Source organism: Perognathus longimembris, chromosome 3 (genome assembly GCF_023159225.1).
Source record: "Perognathus longimembris pacificus isolate PPM17 chromosome 3, ASM2315922v1, whole genome shotgun sequence".
NCBI classification, from domain to species: domain Eukaryota; kingdom Metazoa; phylum Chordata; class Mammalia; order Rodentia; family Heteromyidae; genus Perognathus; species Perognathus longimembris.
This window is the reverse complement of record NC_063163.1, coordinates 74,400,316-74,422,625: the sequence shown is the minus strand read 5'-3', so window position 1 is coordinate 74,422,625 and position 22,310 is coordinate 74,400,316. Positions and strand designations below refer to the sequence as shown.

The window sequence follows — 22,310 nt, the reverse complement described above, 5'->3', positions numbered from 1 at the left end:
CATGCCAAAGGCTAGAAATGTACTTTTAAGGTCATCTGATAGATGTAAGGAAACTTGCTATGGTCACTGAGGACAGGAGCAAAAGGCCCAAAGGCCATCTAAAGGAATAGAAAATCAGAAGCATTATGAGGAAGAGGTTGTCATGTACTACTGTCCCAGTGCTGACATATGTCAGCAGTGAGACCTAATGAGAATGAAAAATTTCTTTCTTTCATAAGTAGAATCTGAATCTAAAATAAAAGTACACAAGCTGGTTACAGGTAGCTCATGCCTCTAATCCTAACTATTCATGAGAATTAGATTTGAGGATCGTGGTTGAAAGCCAAGCAGGTTAGGAAAAAAACATAAAATTCTGTTTCCAATTTAATACTAAGAAAGCTGGAAATGGCAGTGTGGCTCAGAGGGGTAAAGCCTTGAGCATAAAAGCTCAGGGACAGCACCCACGCCTTCAGTGCCAGGATCAGGACTTCCTCTGACAATATACAAACACACGGGAGAACATATACATGTATGTGTTTTTTATGCACAAATACACAGATACATGGACTACAGGATTATATACAGTACTCAGGCGAGGAATCCACAACTTTAAGTCCTCTGAACAACTAATGCACTGATGCAGAAATGAAATGCACATAAGCAATTTGACAATATTTCTGTTGGTTACACAAACTGTCATCCTGTATTTGGGTGTGTTGTACTTATTTTTGTGTTGGTTCACTAAGAGATTCCTAGCATAATAGTCAATTTTATACCTCATTCTTCACAACTTTAACAAATCCCATCCTGCATATTACAGACCTGAGAGCACAGCTCTACAGGCCCATGCATAAGAGGGCGAAGGGAGTTCTGGTGTTTTTTTTTTTTACTAAGATTGCAAAGTTGTAGAACTGGGCTTCATCAAGGAATTTGTGAGGACAATTTATCTTGACCCATGTCATCCTTTCCATCCTTCTGTTCCATCTGTCCTAACTGCACCTGTAACCTGAAGACATCTCATTTCCATTTCCCATAGGACCATGGAATATTATGACTGCATTTATCCACCCAGGGTTTCTCCAATGCTTTGCTCATATGTCTTGACCTCAACCTTCCCACCCACACTACACATGTTCCACCATTCTGGTATGCAGTTTGTTGAAATGTTCATTTTCTGAAGGAGTTACACCACTTTTTCTTCCCCTAAATACATCTTCCTTTACTTTACAGGTTTGAAAATCTATGCTTAGGACCCTCTATGTATTTACACAAATACACACACACACACACACACACACACACACACACATACACAAATATATTCAGCACTAATGCTGGCCTATGAAAGAAAACAAGCACTGTTTGTTTCTCTCAACCTGATTTATTCACTTAACATAACTGCTTTTTGTGCTGGACTCTGGGCATGAACTGAGGGCTTAGGCTGTCTCCCTGAGCTTCTTTTCTTCAAAGCTGGTGCTCTACAAGTGAGCCACAACTCCGTTTCTGACTTTTTGGTAGTTTGTTGGAGAGAAAGGTCTCATAGATGTTATTGTCTGGGCTAGCTTTCATGACCCTTAAATCTCAGCCTCCTGAGTAGCTAGGTTTACGGACCTGAGCCACTGGCACGGCACAGTTAACAAAATTGTTCAAGGTCCACCCATTTCACTGTGATTAACCTAGCACCATTTATATTCATCTATATTCCTCATGTCCTAATAGGAAATTTTTTATCTGAGTCAGAGATCCACCCATTCCACCATCTGCTCCAACTTTCACTAAATCGGGAGAATGTGAAAATACAGAGGCCTTACCTATTGGGGGAATACATTGTTCTCTTAAATGTCCTATCTTCCTCCCACCCTCTCAAGACATTTGAGATTAGCATGAAAGTGGATGTCATTTCACATCTTCCCAACCCTTCTTCCCTCACCTGTGGAAGTTTGTAGAGATCCAGCAGTGTCCCTATATTGGCAAATACTGTATCTGAATCTCCCGTCAGTGCTACTACCCACTTGAAATATAGTTGTAGTTGGATGTCCTGTAATTCCCGTAGAGACAGACGACAGGATACACTAGTATTGAGACATGGTTGTCTGTAAAAGAATAGACACCAAATCCCAGAGTTATGTTTGGCACAAAATGGGGGTTCTTGTTGATCAGCTCAACAGCAAAAGCTAAGGCCAGAACCAACTGGTATCTCTTATAATTACAGCTGCATATAGGCTTATGAATTTGGAGAAGCGATGAATGAGAAAAAACACAGAAAAAATAACTCACCACTTTTCTTCAACTCAAAAAAATAACTTCACGAATGGAGGACTGGTTTAGATATACAATTAGCAGGCTGAAGTGTTGCCTCTTGGTTGCCAAAAAGTATCTTGCTTCTCCACTATACTGAGTATGTGCACATCAAGAAGGCAGAAAAGTGAGAAGCATTCTCAGAGTCATCAGTGTATTTGGTGCTTCAAGGGTGGTCTGCTCATTTACCTCTGGTTGGTAATTGAGGGTGACAGAGGTGGAACAAGTTTCAACCACCTTACCTTGTTTCTATAAAGGGAAACTCAATCCAAAACTCAGCTCTCCTAGCAGTAGTGACATCTGAGGCAATCCTGTCATCTTATCTGACATAAATGGCTACCTGAGTGTACCTGACATTTGTGAGATCATGTCCTCTCTGCCTCTCTCAGGTTGTTCCTCCATGTGCATTGTAAACAATCCTGCACTGGTATCTGTGGTATCTGATGACACTTGCTATGTGAAGAGCCCCAATCTGTACTCACCTGAGCTACTGTGGTAACACTAAGTGACTTTGACAAGAGCATGATTATATTCATTTAGACAGAATGTTCTGAAAGTCACAAGTTTCCTCAGTTATTTTCCACTCACTGCATCTTAGCCTGACCCTTGAAATTAGAAGTATCTTATTTGGATGATGCTCTGCATGAGGTGGAGTCTAATCTTTTTCTGAACCTATTGCCAAACCTCATCAAACTGGTTAAATGTCTACAGGAACTTCTTTATAAAAAAGAATATTACTGACAATCTTGAACAAGTGCAAGAGCAAAATCATTACTACAATATCTGTGAGGATATTGAGACCACACAAGTGTAATATAATCCCAAATTTTGGATATGTGATAGTAGCTAGGAAACTAGTATCAGCCAAATACACAGGGGTCAAAGTATTCATATGAACATATTGAGAAAATGGTGGAATTGGGTCTGGTGAAATCAGAAGTTTCAAACTGGTTAATAACAGGGGTAACAATGTTCAAGAAGAAATGTACTGGGGCTGGGGATATGGCCTAGTGGCAAGAGTGCCTGCCTCATATATATGAGGCCCTGGATTCGATTCCCCAGCACCACATATACAGAAAATGGCCAGAAGTGGCGCTGTGGCTCAAGTGGCAGAGTGCTAGCCTTGAGCAAAAAGGAAGCCAGGACAGTGCTCAGGCCCTGAGTCCAAGGCCCAGGACTGGCCAAAAAAAAAAAAAAAAGTTTAAAAAAGAAGAAATGTACTCATTACCTTACTTATGTAACTACAACTTTACAATAAAATAATTTCTTTACAAAAGAAGAAAAACTAGCAGATTAACATGCAAGAATAAGGTAGAGACTGTCATAGGCATCTTCCATGGATCAGGTTTGTAATACCTAAGCCTTTGAAGATATGAAATACTTGGTTCTAGTGCACTTAGAAAGGCATGGCAATCACCAATATTTCCACTGTCTTGTCACACTCTACTAGAAGATTATTAGACGTCCTAAATTATTACTAAACTTGATTTAAAAAAAACACATTGTCTGCTATAAATATCCCAGAGAAAAACATAAATCCTGAGGATGTGAATGTATAAGAGATGCAGAATTAAATTTAGGAATTCCATTCATAGACAGTGCGTGCATTGTTTTCACATGAAGTGTAAACTAAATGTCATTTCTCTTACAGGTGAGCATTCTCTTTCTCTAAAGGGAAGTCTGAGGTAATAATGTTTTTTAAAATATTATCAACCTCTTGAAGTATGAAGTAGAGAATTGCCCCATAGCTTCTTAAATGAGAATGCATGCCAGTGGCTGAGTTTTTAGTAACACTGTGTAACTCAGGGCAATGACAGCCAATGCAGAAGCCCAGAAAAAGGAAGGGACAGAGAAGCAAAACCTGGATGTTCTCTTCTTTGATGGAAGAGAAGAACAACTGCAGAGCTATATCTAGCACAGCAGGCATGGTAGGAAGATGAAAGGAGGTAGAGAGGGTTGAGTTCTAAAGGAAGTGCCCACCATGACACCTTTTACCCTTTGTCTCACCAGCAGTTGCTGGTGTCCCGGGCACCTAACCTAATCTTCCCCATCTGCACACTCATCCAGGGGACTCTCTGTGGATTCTGGCTGGGAACCTCTCCTCGCCTTGTGGACACAGATGCACACTCTGAACATGGCCACATCATCATCCTGTGCAACAAGGGCTCCCTCACCGCCTTCTATTATGTCCTGGGATACCTGTGTGCCTTGGCCCTGGCCAGCTTCACTGTGGCTTTCCTGGCCAGGAACCTGCCTGACACCTTCAGTGAGGCCAAGTTCCTGACCTTCAGCATGCTGGTGTTCTGCAGTGTCTGGTTCAGCCCCCTGCCTGTCTACAACAGTGCCAAGGGGAAGGTCATGGTGGCTGTGGTGGTCTTCTTCATCTTAGCCTCCAGTGTGGGCCTCCTGTGCTGCATCTTTGTCACTAAGTGCTACATCATCTTGTTGAGGCCAGACAACGTTTACAAAGATTGAGCAATACAATACATTCTGAGAGAAATAAAGCTTGTTAAAATTAATGTCTGTGTAGCCTCAAGCACTTACTAAGCCTGAGGCTAATTTATCCAATTTTCCACCTATAACTTAGTCTCTATATAGGAAAGATTTTCAAGGAATAACTTACTCATTTGTTTTTCTAGGTGTGTGAAAAGCATGTTGTGCCCAGACTCTTCTAAGCTTACATTTTCTTTGGGGTATTCCTTTGTTTCCCTGATTTACTGTCTACTGAGTCACCTTGTTTCTTCCTTTGAGGAATTTATATAGTGTCTCATTTCATTTCCTACATCTGTTAATTTTTCTCATTTTACATATCTCAATTTCTTGCACATATATCATTGGGCTGGTTTTTCAATATATTTCTTTTCCTTTCTTTCTTTCTTTCTCTTTCTTCTCTTTCTTTCTTTCTTTCTCTTTCTTCTCTTTCTTTCTTTCTTTGTCTTTCTTTCTTCCTTTTTTTTTTTTTTTGCCAGTCCTGGGGCTTGGACTCCGGGCCTGAGCACTGTTCCTGACTTCTTTTTGCTCAAGGCTAGCACTCTACCTCTTGAGCTACAAGGCCACTTCTGACTTTTTCTGTTTATGTGGTGCTTAGGAATCAAACCCAGGGCTTTGTGCATGCTAGGCAAGCACTCTACCCCTAAGCCATATTACCAGCCCTCTAATATATTTCTATAACATTTTTCCACCTAAAAAAGTGTGGTTTGATTATGTCAATTACTACATATCTTTTCACCTCCTTTCATTTATCTTTTCACATGGTATGTTTTTCACAAAGCACTGTCTTTTTGTCAGATTACATTTCTCCTATGCCATTAAGAATTATACAATTGTCTTGGTTTATACTAAAAAATCAGTCTTCTATTTTGCCTAGAAACATTTTGAATTTATCAATTAATGTTTTAGAAGAGTTATTACATGCATGGTAGCTTTCTTATCAGTGGTCAGACAAATCTCTACTATTGTTTAATCCCCCTTATGAATTCAGTTTATTATAAAATCTAGATAAATGTCATATAATTTCAGGTAATTTTTCTGGAAAATTTTGGAATATTTTAATAACTAGAAAAAATTTACTCATACAATAATTGATTTATTCATGTATTATAATGAATTTATTAATTCTTGTATTAAAATAAGCAAATTTCTTATTTTCTTTAGTGGTGTTATCAGAATCTCTTGAATTTGTTGGACATCTTATTTCATAATAGTAGCCTTTTCTAATTACTTCTATCATTTATATTTATTTATTATCTGTTAATTCTTTTGCAAATGTGATGCTTGATTATATACCTAACCATGATATACTGTCTGTTTCTTCATTTTCTTTCATTTTTAACTTAGTGTGCTAGTCCAGCAGCTTGAACTCAGGGCCTGGTTGCTGTCCCTGAACCTTCTTGATAAAGACTGGTGGCTTAGCACTTGTGCTACCTCTCCACTTTTGTCTTTTTCATAATTTATTGGAAATATGAGTCGACAAACTTTTCTGCCCAGCTGACTTCCAATAAATAAGACAATACAAGTAAGCCACCACTGTCTGGTTCTGTTATATTTTAATCTCTTAATATGGGCTCAGAATCATGCATCTTGGTTACCAACTCTTTGTACAATATTCGCTTTCTATCCCTGGATTCTTTTCCTAGGCATACTACCACAAAGATACATACACACACACACACACACACACACACACACACACACACACACACACACACATATGATGAGCACAATTAATTCCTTCTCTTAACTTGGAAACATAGAGTTGACAATAAAGACTTCAATTACAAGAAAAATGAGGGAGGAGGTAACAAGTTTGACAAGAAATGTATTCACTACCTTACGTATGTAAGTGTAACCCCTCTGTATATCACTCTGACAATAAAATTAAATTTACAAAAAGACTTCAATAACCTCAGACATCCTTTTTTCTTCTGGCCACAATCTTCCTTTTGCATAAAATTATCATTCTGTAGGGACAAACCTCCCTTGCACTGTTTCTGCCTCTCTCATCTCTCTCTCCCTCTCCCTCTCTCTTGCTAGGCAAACACTTGGCCTTTTCCTATACTGGATTAGAATCTATGCTAATTACCTTATCCACAATGAGTAATGTCAGAAATGATCAACATATGGATTACACCTGATACTGATGCCCACATACTAGGAATTAAAATCTTACCACTTGCTTTGATGAGAAACAAGTGAGGATGTCATGTACAATATGCCCACGCATGAATATGAGCATTGCATGTTAACAGGCAGTAAATATATATGGTTCTTGAAGAAGAAGGAAGATCTTGGGTATCCACAGAGCCCTGTGGCTACTCCATTCATCTTTCAATGCCCCAAAACAAGACCCTTAGAAAAGCTGAGCCTTTAGGATTTAGTTTATGGTAACTAATAGTTAAAAGTTGTTCATTCATACTGTACCACCATAATAAAATTTAATACTGAAGTGTGACATGTTCATTGGTTGATAGAGAAGTTGAGGAGGGCTGGGAATATGGCCTAGTGGCAGAGTGCTTGCTTTGCATACATGAAGCCCAGGTTTCAATTCCTCAGCACCACATACTTAGAAAAAGCCAGATGTGGAGCTGTGGCCCAAGTGGTAGAGCGCTAACCTTGAGCAAAAAGAAGCTCAGAGACAGTGCTCAGGCCCTGAGTTCAAGATCCAGGACTAGCAAAAAAAGAAAAGAAAAGTTCTGGAATGTATTGTTTGTTGTGAAACTCAATGGCATTTCTCTCTTTGTCTAGGTTTTAAACAACTGATCATGGTATAATCACAATGGCTACCAGAATAAAATGTTTGTTTTTCTTAAAATAAGCACACTCCACTTTCAGAACTGTATTAGACTTAGAGAAAAGTGGAACAGAAAGTTCCTACAAAGTCAGAGCTCACACATCGACTGTTTCCTCTTTTCTGTGTCTTGCATTGTGTGGTACATGGCATAATACCATAGCTCACTACAAAATGTCAGCAGTCATTATTAATACAGCCCATCACGAGAGGTTCAGAAGCCAGCACTGGTGGCTCACATGTCATCCAAGCTGCTCAAGAAGCTGAGATCTGTGGATCTGCATTCAAAGACAGCATAGAAAGGAAAACCCTTGGGACTCATCTCCAATTAAGCACCAAAAGGCCAGAAAGGTACCTGTGGCTCACATAGTAGAGCATCAGTCTTGAGCACAAAAGCTCAAGGATAGCACCCAGATAGCTCGAGAACAAGTACAAAAATAAATGTATATCTGTATGAGGGAGTCTTCTTTTTTCAATTAAAAAAATTTATATTAGCATTATAAAGGTGATGTACAATTACATGAGTCAGGTAATGTGTACATTCCTTTCTTTAATTTTTTAATAATTATTTATTGTCAAAGTGATGTACAGAGGGGTTACAGTTTCATACGTAAGGCCATGGGTACATTTCTTGTACTATTTGTTACCTTCTCCCTCATTTCCCCCTCCCCCTTCCCTCTTCCCTTCTTCCCCCATGAGTTGTTCAGTTGGTTTACACCAAATGGTTTTGCAAGTATTGCTTTTGGAGTCATTTGTCTTTTTATCCGTTGTCTCTCGATTTTGATATTCCCTTTCACTTCCCTTGTTCTAATACCAGTATATACTGTATCCAGGGTACTCAGATGAGATAGAGTGATAGCGAGGGGACAACCACAGAAAGGGGATACAAGAGGATCATCAACAACAAAAAAAAAATACTGTTTCACATGGCATGTTGAAAATAATTACAACAGTGATATAACAGTCATTTCCATAACATGGAGTTTATTTCACTCAGCATCATCTTATGTGTTCATAAGGGCTCTTGTGATCCTCTGCTGTGACTAGCCTAAACTTGTGCTAATTATTCCCTATGAGGGAGACCATAGAGTCCATGTTTCTTTGGGTCTGGCTCACTTCACTTAGTATAATTTTTCCAAGCCCTTCCATTTCGTTACAAATGGGACAATATCATTCTTTTTGCTAGAGGCATAAAATTCCATTACATATACGTACCACATTTTCCTGATCCATTCATCTACTGAGGGGCATCTGGGTTGGTTCCGTATTTTAGCAATGACAAATTGTTCTGTGATGTACATTTCCTTTTGTACAGTGTCTTGCCTGAGCTCAGTCTCTCCCAGTTCCTCCCTCTGGTCTCCACCCACAAGTTGTAAAGTTCACTTTCATCACATTGTCCAGTGAGCTCCACTGCAGCACTTTTTCACTCTTTTTGAGAGATCCTTCTTATATAATCACTTTGTTCTGTGTCTGGAGGTTCACCAGCATCTTTGGGTTAGTGATGTCCACAAAGGAAAGAAGTACCTGAGCCTGTTCAGATATAGCAGAGATGATGAATGGGTTCCCAAGTATAGTGGCAAGAACAGCGCAGAGTGAGTTGTACTTTGAAGACCTCTGAAATCCTTGAGAAGAGATTTTGTGCCCATGTTCCATTCTCTGAATCCATATTCTTGACATGGCTAACAAAAGGAATGAATGAACAATATATGTATATAAAACCAACACGAGAGAAATGTTATTACTAGACAAGAAGCTAATTTTAGACAAGAGGCTAATTTTTGCTTTGTATATGAATTTCTTCCTCTTTAAGTCCTTCAGTTGCCATCTCTGATTTGGAATTCCTATCTTCCTCTCAGCTTTCCCAAAAAAGATCTTGTGTTGTAAATACTGAACTCCATAATTTTCTTCTACTTGAGCTCTGTAAGTTAGTTTTCTACACACTGTCTAAGCAATGATCAGTCAATGTGAAAAATATATTTGTCTCTAAAACTGAATGTAGTGTTTGTTGGACTATCACTGTGGTTCTGGCCTTCACAGTCACCACTCCAGGGAGAAGGATGAGGCAGTTGCTGGTGTCCCAGGCACCTAACCTCATCATCCAGGGGACTCTCTGTGGCCTCTGGCTGGACACAGATGCACACTCTGCACATGGCCACATCATCATCCTGTGCAACAAGGGCTCCCTCACTGCCTTCTACTGTGTCCTGGGATACCTGGGCACCCTGGCCTTGACCAGATTCACTGTGGCTTTCCTGGCCGGGAACCTTCCTGACACCTTCAATGGGGCCAATTTTCTGACCTTCAGCATGCTGGTGTTCTGCAGTATCTGGCTCAGCTTTCTGCCTGTCTAGCAGAGCACCAAGGGGAAGGTCGTGGTGGGTGTGGAGGTCTCTCTCTCTTGGCCTCCACTGCAGGCCTCCTGGGCTTTGTCTTTCTCCCTAAGGACTGCATCATCTTGATAAAAAGAGAGAAATTGTCTCCATGGATTAAGAGATAAAGCATATTCTCAAAGGAAGAAAAATTAAAACCCTCTAAAATGCAGAAAGGTACTGAGGCAAATATGTACTATTTTTAAACAAGGATTAGTTTACATTATAATACTTAAGGAATGAGTAAATCTTACTTTCTCAAATAGTTTCATAGTCACCACAACTTGTAACCACCACTTCCCAAGACTTAATTTGATTCTGCCTATTTTTCTATTTCTCCCATTTACCTGCACTGAATCCCAATGATCTCATCTTTGAGTATTTTCTGTACTTAACCCTGACTTGACCTTTTCCTTTCGACAGAATTTTATACATTAATCTTCTGCCCAGACATTATTGTGTTCTCTCACAGGTTTCTTCATGAAATTTCTTTTGAAGACGTTCCATGCTTGATATATGGTCATTACTCTGTTATTTAGCTACATTTTTACTTTTGTTCACACATTTGCCTTTTGCCATTTTCCTGGCACTATTATTACAAAATCCCTCTCCTATAGCTTTCGGGATTCTAAAATTTACTGGGATTATGCTCCACAAACTTGTCCATTTGCTATGGCACCATACTAAATTTATTGACTACTTTTTCTGGTGCATGCACAATAATATTCTCATCCACAGTGATGTTGATCTTTCCATTTATTCCTGTTTAAGCAGTATTTATTCATGTCATACATATTTGCATATGTAACATATACATAAAATATATATTGTACTTGTTTTATTTTTTTATTGTCAAAATGATGTACCAAGGTTACAGTTTCATATATAAGGCAGTGAGTACATTTCTTATCCAACTTGTTACCTCCTCCTTCATTTCCCCCCACCTATCCCCTCCCCATTTCCCTTTCCCCCCATGAGTTGTACAGTTGGTTTACACCATATAGTTTTGTAAGTATTGCTGTGGCACTGGTTTGTCTTTTTATCCTTTGTCTCTCAATTTTTTTATTCCTTTTCCCTTTCCTAGTTCCAATACACATAAATACAATATGCAGGGTACTAAAATCAGTTACAGTGATTTCAGGGGTAAAGCCACATGAAGGGAATATGGAAAAAAAGAAAGGAAAAAAGAAGGGCACAGTTTCACATGGCATGTTGAAAATAAATACAACAGTGATATACCACTTGTTTCCATAACTTGAAGTTCATTTTGCTTAGGACCATCTTATGTGTTCATATGGACATAGCTCTTGAGCTATTGTGATCTTTGGCTAGGACTATCTTAGTCATGTACTAATTATTCCCTATGAGGGGAATCATAGAGTCTATGTTTCTTTGAGGTCTGGCTCACTTCACTTAGTATGATTTTTTCCAAGTCCTTCCATTTCCTTATGAATAGGGCAGTGTCATTCTTTCTGATAGAGGCATAGAATTCCATTGTGTATATGTACCACATTTTCCTGATCCACTCATCTACTGAGGGACATCTGGGTTGGTTACATATTTTAGCAATGATAAATTGAGCTGCAATGAACACTGTTGTGCTAGTGGCTTTAGTTTGGTCTTGCTTGTAATCTTTTGGGTAGATGCCCAAAAGTGCGGCTGCTGGGTCATAGGGGAGCTATATGTTTAGCCTTCTGAGGAACCTCAATACCACTTTCCAGAGTGGTTAAACAAGTTTACACTCCCGCCAACAATGTAGTAGGGTTCCCTTGGGGCCACAACCCTTCCAGCATTTGTTATTATTAGTTTTCCTGATAATGGACATTCTTACTGGGGTGAGGTAGAATCTCAGTGTAGTTTTGATTTGCATTTTCTTTTATGGCCAGTGATGTACAGCACTTGTTCATGTGTCTTGTGGCCATTCTCTTTTCCTCTTCAGAGAAGTCTCTTTTTAGGTCTTTAGCCCACTTGTTGAGGGGGCTATTGGTTCTTTGCGGTTTTGTTTTGGAGGAATTTAATTTTTTTAGTTCTGCATATATTTTAGATATGAGGCCTTTGTCCATTGTATGGCTGGTAAAGATCTTCTATGGGCTTTCTGTTTATCTTGCAAGTTATGTCCTTTGCCCTGCTGAAGCTCTGCACTTTGATGCAGTGCCATTTGTCCAACCTTTCTTTGATTTGTTGCATTTCTGGGCCTTTACTAAGAAAGTTTTGTCCTGTGCCAAGAAGTCCAAGTGTTTCTCCTATTCCTTCTTGTAGTGTTTTCAGGGTATCTGATTTTACCTCAAGGTCTTTGACCCATTTGGAATTGATTTTGGTGCAGGGTAATATATAGGGGTCTAGTTTTAGCTTGTTACAGGTGTTGAAGCAGTTTTGCCAGCACCATTTGTTGCACAGGCTGTCTTTCTTTCATCCTATTTTTTAGCTCTTTTATCAAAGACTAAGTGTCCATAGTTCCACAGATTCATTTCTGGATCTTCAGTTCTGTTCCATTGGTCCTCAGGCCTGTTCTTGTGCCAATACCAAGCTGTTTCTACTACTATAGCTTTGTAATACAACTTGAAGTTTGGTATTGAAATTCCTCCAGTACTGTTCTTCCTACTTAGAATTGGTTTTGCTATCCAAGGTCTTTTATGGTTCCATATGAACATCTGGATTGCTTCCTCTATTTCATTAAAGAATGGTGTTGGGAGGGAGAGAAAGATGGCGCCGACACAGTAGGGAGGCACCCCGACTCGCTCCAACTGAATAGCGAGCTGGGAACTCCAACACCCAACACCCCATCAAGAACCCAGCAAAACCAGCAGCCAGAAGCAGTGGAGATACACAGGAAAACACAAAGGAGTAAAAAAGAAGAGCTGAAAACCTACACGGAGCCGGAGAATCTCCCAGGCACCCTCCCCCCACCAGCTGACCCTGGCCCAAACAGGGCCAGGCGGGGAAAGGGGAACCCGGCGATCAGCAGACAGGCTGCCAGGAGTACAGAATTCAGACAGCGGGAGACCCCACGGTCACTAGGGAGGGTGCGGACCAAGACATACAACGGCAGCGACGAGAAGTTTGGGTCCACACCGGGTTCAGACAGACAGCGGCTAGGGAACCCAGCGCGGCAGAAGGAGGGAACCGGGGAAACCACCACGACACTTCGCCACCCCCTGAAGGACCAACGCCTGCGTGGGACACACACATAATCCAGGACCAGTGAGTCCCCCATTACTCCCTCACCCAACGGGAGACCAGCTATCAGAGACCCAAGCTCTACAAAGAAGCTAGATCTCCCTCCCTCCCCCTCCCCACCCCGAGGGAACAAAGAACCCCCAAATCAGGCGGGAAGCTCCCATCAGGCGCTGGGAAGTCAGTTTACCAGGGGAACGGCAGAGCAGCCCCAAGGCCACACAGGATCCAGATCTGGATGAATCGGCCCTGCCCCCTTCCCAACAGGGGCCGGGGGATGGCCGGCAGTGCAAGCCCCACCCAAGGCGCCTGGACCTCGAGGACTCTTACAATTAAAATCATAGGCGCTGGTGGGCAATACCAGCACAGCAGGGACACCTGGGCCTGATCGCAGCGGAGGCGAGGTCGGAGGGTGCTAACCGACACCCGGACAGTCGATCCCACTGGGCCCCACACATACTGCCCCCCACAAACGGACTCGCAGGAGGGCGCAAACACAACCCAACAACCCGGGGCTCGCTCTGGGAGGTGTGCCCCGCTAAAGTGGACGGGGCCACAACACCAGCGCCTGTTGTAGTGGGCACACAGTGCACAGGTGGGCGGGGCCCCTAGCGACAGCGCCCCCTCTGGTGGGCGGGGCCATAGAGGCAGCACCTACACAGGAGGGAGGGCAGAGCTACAAACCAAACCTGAGAAGCCATCCACAGATCTCCAGATGAACAAATCACAAAGAAACATAACACAGTTCATCAAAGAGCAAGCCAACTCGCCAGCTCCAGAAAGCAGCACGACTGAAGAGGAGAGGGAGATTAAAAAAGCAAATGAGGCAATGTTAACAGAAATGATGGAAAGCGTCAGAAATGAAATCAGAAAACAATTCCAGGAGTTTAGAGTGGAAATCTTGAAGGACACCCAAGAAGCCAAGAAAGAAATGGAAGCAAAAATGGATACAATGCAAGCCTCCACTAAAGAAGACCTTAACATCCTGAGAAGTGAAATGCATGAAAAAATAGATTTAAAATACAACTCTTTGAAGGAAGAAATTTCCATGATCAGAGCTGATCTGACAACCATAAATAGCTCTCTGACATCCATAAACTCCGCAATTGAAACCATAACACAAAGAGTGGACCATATGGAATCCAGAATCTCTCACCTGGACGATGAAGCAGCCAACAACAACCAGAAAATGACCACACTCCAAGAAACGGTGAAGCTTCAGGGCAGACTAATCCAGGAACTACTGGACAAAGACAAGACATATAATCTGCGCATAATTGGAATAGAAGAAGGAGCAAATACCAGAGCAGAGGGCTTAAACATGTTCTCAATAAAGTTATTGCAGAAAACTTCCCCAATCTCACAGGGGACCCCATCCAGGTAACCAAAGCCTATAGGACACCTGGCAGGCCAAACCCCAGAAAAGCCACCCCAAGGCACATAATATTCAAGACTTCAGACCTCAAGATTAAAGAGCAAATTCTGAATTCAGCCAAAGCGAAGAAAGAAATTTCCTACAATGGGAAGAGGATTTGAATAACAGCTGACTTATCCACACAAACTTACCAAGCACGAAGTGAGTGGAAGAACACCATCCAAGTACTTAAGGCTAACAATATGCAACCTCGGATCAAATATCCAGCGAAATTGGAGTTCACATTCGAAGGGAAAACCAGATCTTTACACACCAAAGAGGATCTAAAGGAGTATGTGAATAAAAAACCAGCCCTACAGCGAATTTGAAGAGGGGAGTCCCACCCAACAGATATCGTACAAGACACACAGACAGAATCAGAAAGAAACTACAATAGCCAAAGTCCAACAGAAAGAACAGCTCACTAAAGACAAGAAAAAAAAAGAGGAAAAAACAGCCCAACAAGTAACTGGAAGGAGAAAAAACACCCTTATCCTTGATCTCTTTAAATATAAATGGTTTAAATCCTCCGATAAAGAGGAGCAGACTGGCAGAATGGATTCGCAAACAAAAAGTTAACATCTGCTGTCTACAAGAGACCCACCTTACAGCAAGGGACAAAAACAGGCTCCAAATGAAAGGATGGAGCAAGATCTACCAAGTAAATGCACTTACCAAAATGGCAGGTGTAGCCATCCTGATCTCAGACAAGCTGGACTTTGCATTAAAATCAACTCAAAAAGACAAAGAAGGACACTACATATTAATACAAGGAAAAATCCAGAGTCAAGACATCACGGTGATATATGTATACTCACTGAACAAAAGCGGCCCCACATATGTCAAGCAAATTCTCACAGAATTACAGAACAAGATAGACGCAAACACAATCATAGTGGGTGACCTTAATACCCCACTCTGTCCAAGAGACAGATCCAACACCCAGAGGATTAGCAAGGGAGCTGAGGACTTAAGTAACACCATTTCCCAAATGGATCTGACAGACCTATATAGAATCTTCCACCCTACAGAGACCCAATACACCTTCTTTTCAGCAGCCCATGGATCATATTCCAAAATAGACCACGTCATAGCCCACACAAAGAACCTCAGCAAATACAAAAGTATTGATGTCATCCAATGTATTATATCTGATCACAGTGGATTAAAGGTAACCCTCAACAACAAAGGATACCACAGAGCCTATACACACTCTTGGAGGCTAAACCCCACACTGCTATCCAACACTTGGGCCACAGACCACATTAAAGATGAAATCAACGAATTCATAAGCCACAATGACAATGAAAACACATCACAAAGAAACCTATGGGACACAGCTAAGGCAGTACTGAGGGGCAAGATCATTGCCCTCAGCACTCACATTAAAAGAATGGAAGCAGAGCAGGTGAATACCCTCACGATGAAACTAAAACAACTGGAGAAACAAGAAATGACAGAATCTAAAACGACTAGGAGGGGAGAGATCACAAAGATTAAAGAAGAGATAAATCTGATTGAAAATAGAAAGGCCATTCAACAAATAAATAAGAATAAAAGCTGGTTCTTTGAGAAAATAAACAAAATTGACAGACCCCTTGCAAGACTTACAAAAAAAAGAAGAGAAGAGACACATATACATAAAATCCAGGACTCCACCGGAAAAATTACAAGTACACACGATATTCAAATATCATAAGGAGCTATTTCCAAAACCTCTACTCAGCAAAAAACAATAAATTTTACAGAAATGGATCAATTCTTAGAGAAGTACAAACTGCCCAAACTGAACCAAGAAGAAATAAATCAACTAAATAAACCAATAACTTACAGTGAGATACAGGAGGTAATCAAGAGCCTCCCTACTAAGAAAAGCCCAGGCCCAGATGGATTCACCAACGAATTCTACAAAACCTTTAGTGAGGAGCTAATACCAATACTCCTCAAACTCTTCCGCGAAATAGAAACAGAGGGAGAAATCCCAAACTTATTCTATGAAGCTAATATCATACTCATCCCCAAAACAGGCAAAGACCTAACAAAAAAAGAGAACTACAGACCAATATCACTAATGAATACAGACACAAAGCTACTCAATATAATATTAGCTAACAGGATCCAGAAACTGATCAAGAAAATCATACATCATGACCAAGTAGGCTTCATCCCACAGTCACAAGGATGGTTCCACATCCGTAAATCAATCAACATAATTCACCACATAAACAGATCTAAAATTAAGAATTACATTGTTATCTCAGTTGATGCCCAAAAAGCCTTTGACGAAATACAACATCCATTCCTATTAAAAGCTTTGGAGATAACAGGAATAGATGGAACATTCCTCAAAACAATAAAAGCCATATACAACAGACCAACTGCTAATATCATATTAAATGGAGAGAAACTTAAATCATTCCCCCTAAACTCAGGAACAAGACAAGGATGCCCACTCTCCCCACTTCTGTTCAACATAGTGCTGGAATCCCTAGCCATAGCAATAAGGCAAGAGGAGGACATCAAAGGGATCCACATCGGCAAGGAAGAAATCAAGTTATCCCTATTCGCAGATGACATGATCTTATATCTGAAGGACCCAAAAAACTCAGCACCCAAACTCCTACACCTAATAAACCAATTTGGCAAAGTAGCAGGATACAAAATCAATCCACAAAAGTCAGCAGCTTTTCTGTACACCAGCAATATACAAACAGAAAAGGAAATTATGGAAACAATTCCATTTACAGTAGCCAAAAAAAAAGAATAAAGTACCTAGGGATCAACTTAACCAAGGACGTGACGGACCTATTTAATGAAAACTATAAAAATCTAATAAGGGAAATCAAAGAAGACACAAGGAGATGGAAAGACCTCCCATGCTCATGGGTAGGCAGAATCAATATAGTGAAAATGGCCATATTGCCAAAATTGTTATACAAATTCAATGCAATACCTATCAAAATCCCAGCCACATTCTTCACTGAAATAGAGAAAACAATCCATAAATTCATATGGAACAGCAAAAAACCTAGAATAACCAAAGCAAATCTAGGCAAAAAAAAAAAAAAAAAAAAGCAGTGCAGGAGGTATCACAATACCAGACTTCAAGCTCTACTTCAAGGCCATCATAACAAAAACAGCATGGTATTGGTATAAAAACAGATCGGAAGACCAATGGATTAGAATTGAAGACCCAGAAATAAACCGCACTCCTACATCCAACTGATATTCAACAAAGGAGCTAAAGACATACAATGGGGGCTGGGGATATAGCCTAGTGGCAAGAGTGCCTGCCTCGGATACACGAGGCCCTAGGTTCGATTCCCCAGCACCACATATACAGAAAGCGGCCAGAAGCGGCGCTGTGGCTCAAGTGGCAGAGTGCTAGCCTTGAGCAGGAAGAAGCCAGGGACGGTGCTCGGGCCCTGAGTCCAAGGCCCAGGACTGGCCAAAAAAAAAAAAAAAAAGACATACAATGGAATAAACAGAGCCTCTTCAACTACTGGTGCTGGGAGAACTGGGCAGCCCTATGCAGAAAACTCAAAGTAGACCCAAGCCTATCACCATGCACCAAGATCAACTCAAAATGGATCAAGGACCTCAATATCAGACCTGAATCCTTGAAACTACTGAAGGACAGAGTAGAAAAGACGCTAGAACTTATAGGCACAGGAAGGAACTTCCTGAATATAGTCCCATGAGCACAACAAATAAGGGAAAGACTCAACAAATGGAACTACTACAAATTAAAAAGTTTCTGCACAGCTAAGGACATAGCCATCAAAATAGAAAGACAGCCAACGATATGGGAAAGGATATTTACCAGCACAGCAACAGACAAAGGCCTGATACCTGTCATCTACAGATAACTCAAAAACTAAGCCCCTCCAAGCCCAATAAACCAATTAGGAAATGGGCAAAGGAGCTAAAGAGAGACTTCACAAGAGAAGATATAAAAATGGCAAAGAAACACATGAGGAAATTCTCAACATCCCTGGTAGTAAAGGAAATGCAAATAAAAACAACCCTGAGATACCACCTCACCCCAGTTAGAATGGCCTATATTCTGAACTCAGGAAACAACAAATGCTGGAGGGGGTGCGGGGAAAGAGGAACCCTTCTCCCTTGTTGGTGGGAGTGCAAATTAGTACAACCACTTTGGAGAACAGTATGGAGGTTTCTCAAAAAGCTCAATATAGACCTACCCTATGACCCAGCCACACCACTCCTAGGCATCTATCCTAAACAGCAAAACCCAAGATATCAAAAAGACATTTGTACTTCCATGTTTATCGCGGCACAATTCACAATAGCCAAAATATGGAAACAACCCAGATGCCCCTCCACAGACGAATGGATCCAAAAAATATGGTACTTATACACAATGGAATACTACACAGCGATTAGGAATGGTGAAATATTGTTATTCGCAGGGAAATGGTCAGAACTCGAACAAATAATGTTGAGCAAGACAAGCCTAGAACACAGAAAACAAAGGGGCATGATCTCCCTGATATATGACTGTTAACAAAGGGAGACAGAGACAGTAGAGACCAAGTCTGTGAAACAAAAACTGCTTGTCAAATAGTATTCCCCACAGGATTGGGGCAGCGACCCAACAGTATGTAACTAAAACCAAACAATTACTCAACATATAAAGGTCAAAAATTGACCTCTCAGGGGAATACAATAGCTCAAAAGCTAGGTATGTACGTTCATATAAGACTACTGTCGACATATGGTCTAATATCGACATTACATTTAAAGCCCTAGGCGAACTTTCTTGGGCGTGGCCACATGGCTACTGTATATGTTCTTGATACATTGTATATTGTATATATGTCTACCTGACCTAGAGAAGAGATAGAAAAACAGGACGTAACATATCACAAGGAATGTACACACTGCCCTACTATGTAACTGTACCCTTTTTGCACAACACCTTGTCAAAAAATTTGTGTTCAATTAATAAATAAATTAATAAAAAAAAATCTAAATATAAAATTAAGTTAGCAAAACAAAAGATCTGCTGGGTGTTAGTAGCTCACACCTATAATCCTAGCTACTTAGAAAGCTGAGATCTGAGGACCACAGTTCCAAGCCATCCTGGGAAAGGAAAGTCCATGAGACACTTATCTCCAATTAACCACCAGAAAACCAGAAGTGGTACTGTGGCTTAAGGTGGTAGTGTGTTAACCTTGAGCAAAAAAGCTCAAGAACAGCACCCAGTCCCTGAGTTCAAGCCCTATGATTAACAAAAAGAAAAGATCTGACAGGAAATAAAATGCAATATTAAAAATAAGAAATGTAGATGTGGGCTGGGAATATGGCCTAGTGTTAGAGTGCTTGCATATATGAAGCCCTGGGTTCAATTGCTCAGCACCACATATACAGAAAAAGCCGGAAGTGGTACTGTGGCTCTAGACTTGAGCAAAAAGAAGCCAGGAACAGTGCTCAGGCCCTGAGTTCAAGCCCCAGGGCTGGCAAAAAAAAATAATTAATTAATTAGAAAAATGAAATAAAATAAATTCAGCCACATATTACCAACAGTCTAAATTAAAATTTTTAGGGATGAAATTTGGGGTTGGAACTAAATCTATTATTAGAAAATAGCAAAATATCATATAACATATGTTACTATGTTATTTACTGTACTCATTTTAGTGTCTGAAATTCTATGAAATGTTCACCACAAGCTGTAACAGTAGTGGAAAAGTAAGGACAAATAAGTTAGAAAATTAAAGGACAGCTTGGTGGAATATATCTGCCTTCACTCAGGAAGAGGAGGCAGGAGGATAGGAAGTTTTTGGTGGCTTTGGGTACTTAGGAGTAGGCCAGAATAGGATACACAACAATATCCTGACTCAAAAAAAGTAAAAAGAAAATAAATATGAGAATAAAATATAAGAAAAGATAAGGAGAATAGGCATAGTAAAACCAAATTTGTTAAACTATTACCATGACTGATCATCAACAAAGAGTACAACAGACAATCATTGGTGGCTCACACTTGGCATTACCTGAGGATCATGGTTCAAAGCCAGCCTGGGTAGGAAAGTCCGTGAGATGTATCTCCAGTTAATCAGCCAAAATCCAGAAATGGAGCTGTGCTCAAGTAGTAGAATACCAGACTTCAGAAGAGGACCAGAAAGAGCACTCATGCCCTGAGTTTAGGCTCCATAACTAGCACACACACAAAAAGAGTACAAATAAAAATGACTATATAATTCTGCAGGAAAAAAAATACCATCAAATATAATTTTAAAACATCATATTGAGGGCTGGGAATGTGGCTTAGTGGTTGAATGCTTAAGGAGTCCAGATCATCAGTACTTCAACATCAAGAGGAACTGCTTTCTACTCAAAACAGAGCTTCCTGGCTTATGAAGACCCCTTGGGGATGGCTCTGGCCTGCATGGCTCTCTGCTTCTCTGCACTCACAACAGCTATTCTTAGGGTTTTTATCAAGCACCAAAAAGCCCCCTTTATCAAAGACAATAACCAGACCCTAAGCTATATCCTGTTCATCTCCCTCACCCCCCCCCCCCAGTTTTCAAGGCCAATAAGTGGGCCATCAGCTACACCTGCCCATCTCCCTCACCTGTTGCTTCCTCTGTTCCTTGCTTTTCCTTGGCCGTCCCCACACAGCCACCTGCATCCTCTGGTAGACCACATTTGCAGTGATCTTCACCATGGCTGTCTCCACTGTCCTTCCCAAGACCATCACTGTGGTTCTGGCCTTCACAGTCACTGCTCCATGGAGATGGATGAGGCAGTTGTTGGTGTCCCAGGCACCTAACCTCATCATCCCTATCTGCACCCTCATCCAGGTGACTCTCTGTGGCCTCTGGCTGGGAACCTCTCCTCCCTTTGTAGACACAGATACACACTCTAAACATGGCCACATCATCATCCTGTGCAACAAAGGCTCCATCACTGCCTTCTACTGTGTCCTGTGATACCTGGGCACCATGGCCCTGGCCAGCTTACTGTGGCTTTCCTGGCCAGGAACCTGCCTGACACCTTCAATAAGGCCAAGTTCCTGACCTTCAGCATGCTGGTGTTCTTCAGTGTCTGGCTCACCCTCCTGCCTGTCTACCACAGCATCAGAGGAAACAAAGTATTCAGCAATGTACAATTATCGTATTAATATTTAAGAAAATTATTTGAGCTTTTTCCTTTCCAACTTGGGCCTGGCAGGATGGCTCCCACAAAGAAAGGTGGTGAGAAGAAGGGCCATTCTGCCATCAACAAGGTGGTGACCTGAGAATACACCATCAATGTTCACAAGCACATCCATGGAGTAGGCTTTAAGAAGCCGCTCCTCGTGCACTCAAAGAGATCCAGAAGTTTGCTATGAAGGAGATGGGGACTCCTGATGTGTGCATCAATACCAGGCTCAACAAAGCCATCTGGGCCAAAGGAATAAGGAATGTCCCCCATCAGATCCATATGTGCTTATCCCGGAAATGCAATGAGGATGAAGACCGGCCAAACAAGCTCTATACTCAGGTGAACTATATCCCAGTTACTACATTCAAAAATCTGCAGTCAATGTGGAAGAGAACTAACCAGTGAGTGTCAAATAAAGCTATAAAATTGCTTTCAAAAAAAAGAAAGAAGGGCTGGGGATATAGCCTAGTGGCAAGAGTGCCTGCCTCGGATACACGAGGCCTTAGGTTCGATTCCCCAGCACCACATATACAGAAAACAGCCAGAAGCGGCACTGTGGCTCAAGTGGCAGAGTGCTAGCCTTGAGCGGGAAGAAGCCAGGGACAGTGCTCAGGCC

The 22,310-nt window shown here is 41.1% G+C and overlaps 2 pseudogenes; one reads left to right on the top strand and one right to left on the bottom strand.

Moving 5' to 3' along the window:
• Positions 1-21,326, bottom strand: part of LOC125347697 — a 29,357-nt pseudogene extending 8,031 nt beyond the window's left edge.
• Positions 21,327-21,713: 387 nt separating this feature from the next.
• On the top strand, positions 21,714-22,099 carry LOC125347696 (annotated as a pseudogene).
• The last annotated feature ends 211 nt before the right edge of the window (positions 22,100-22,310 follow it).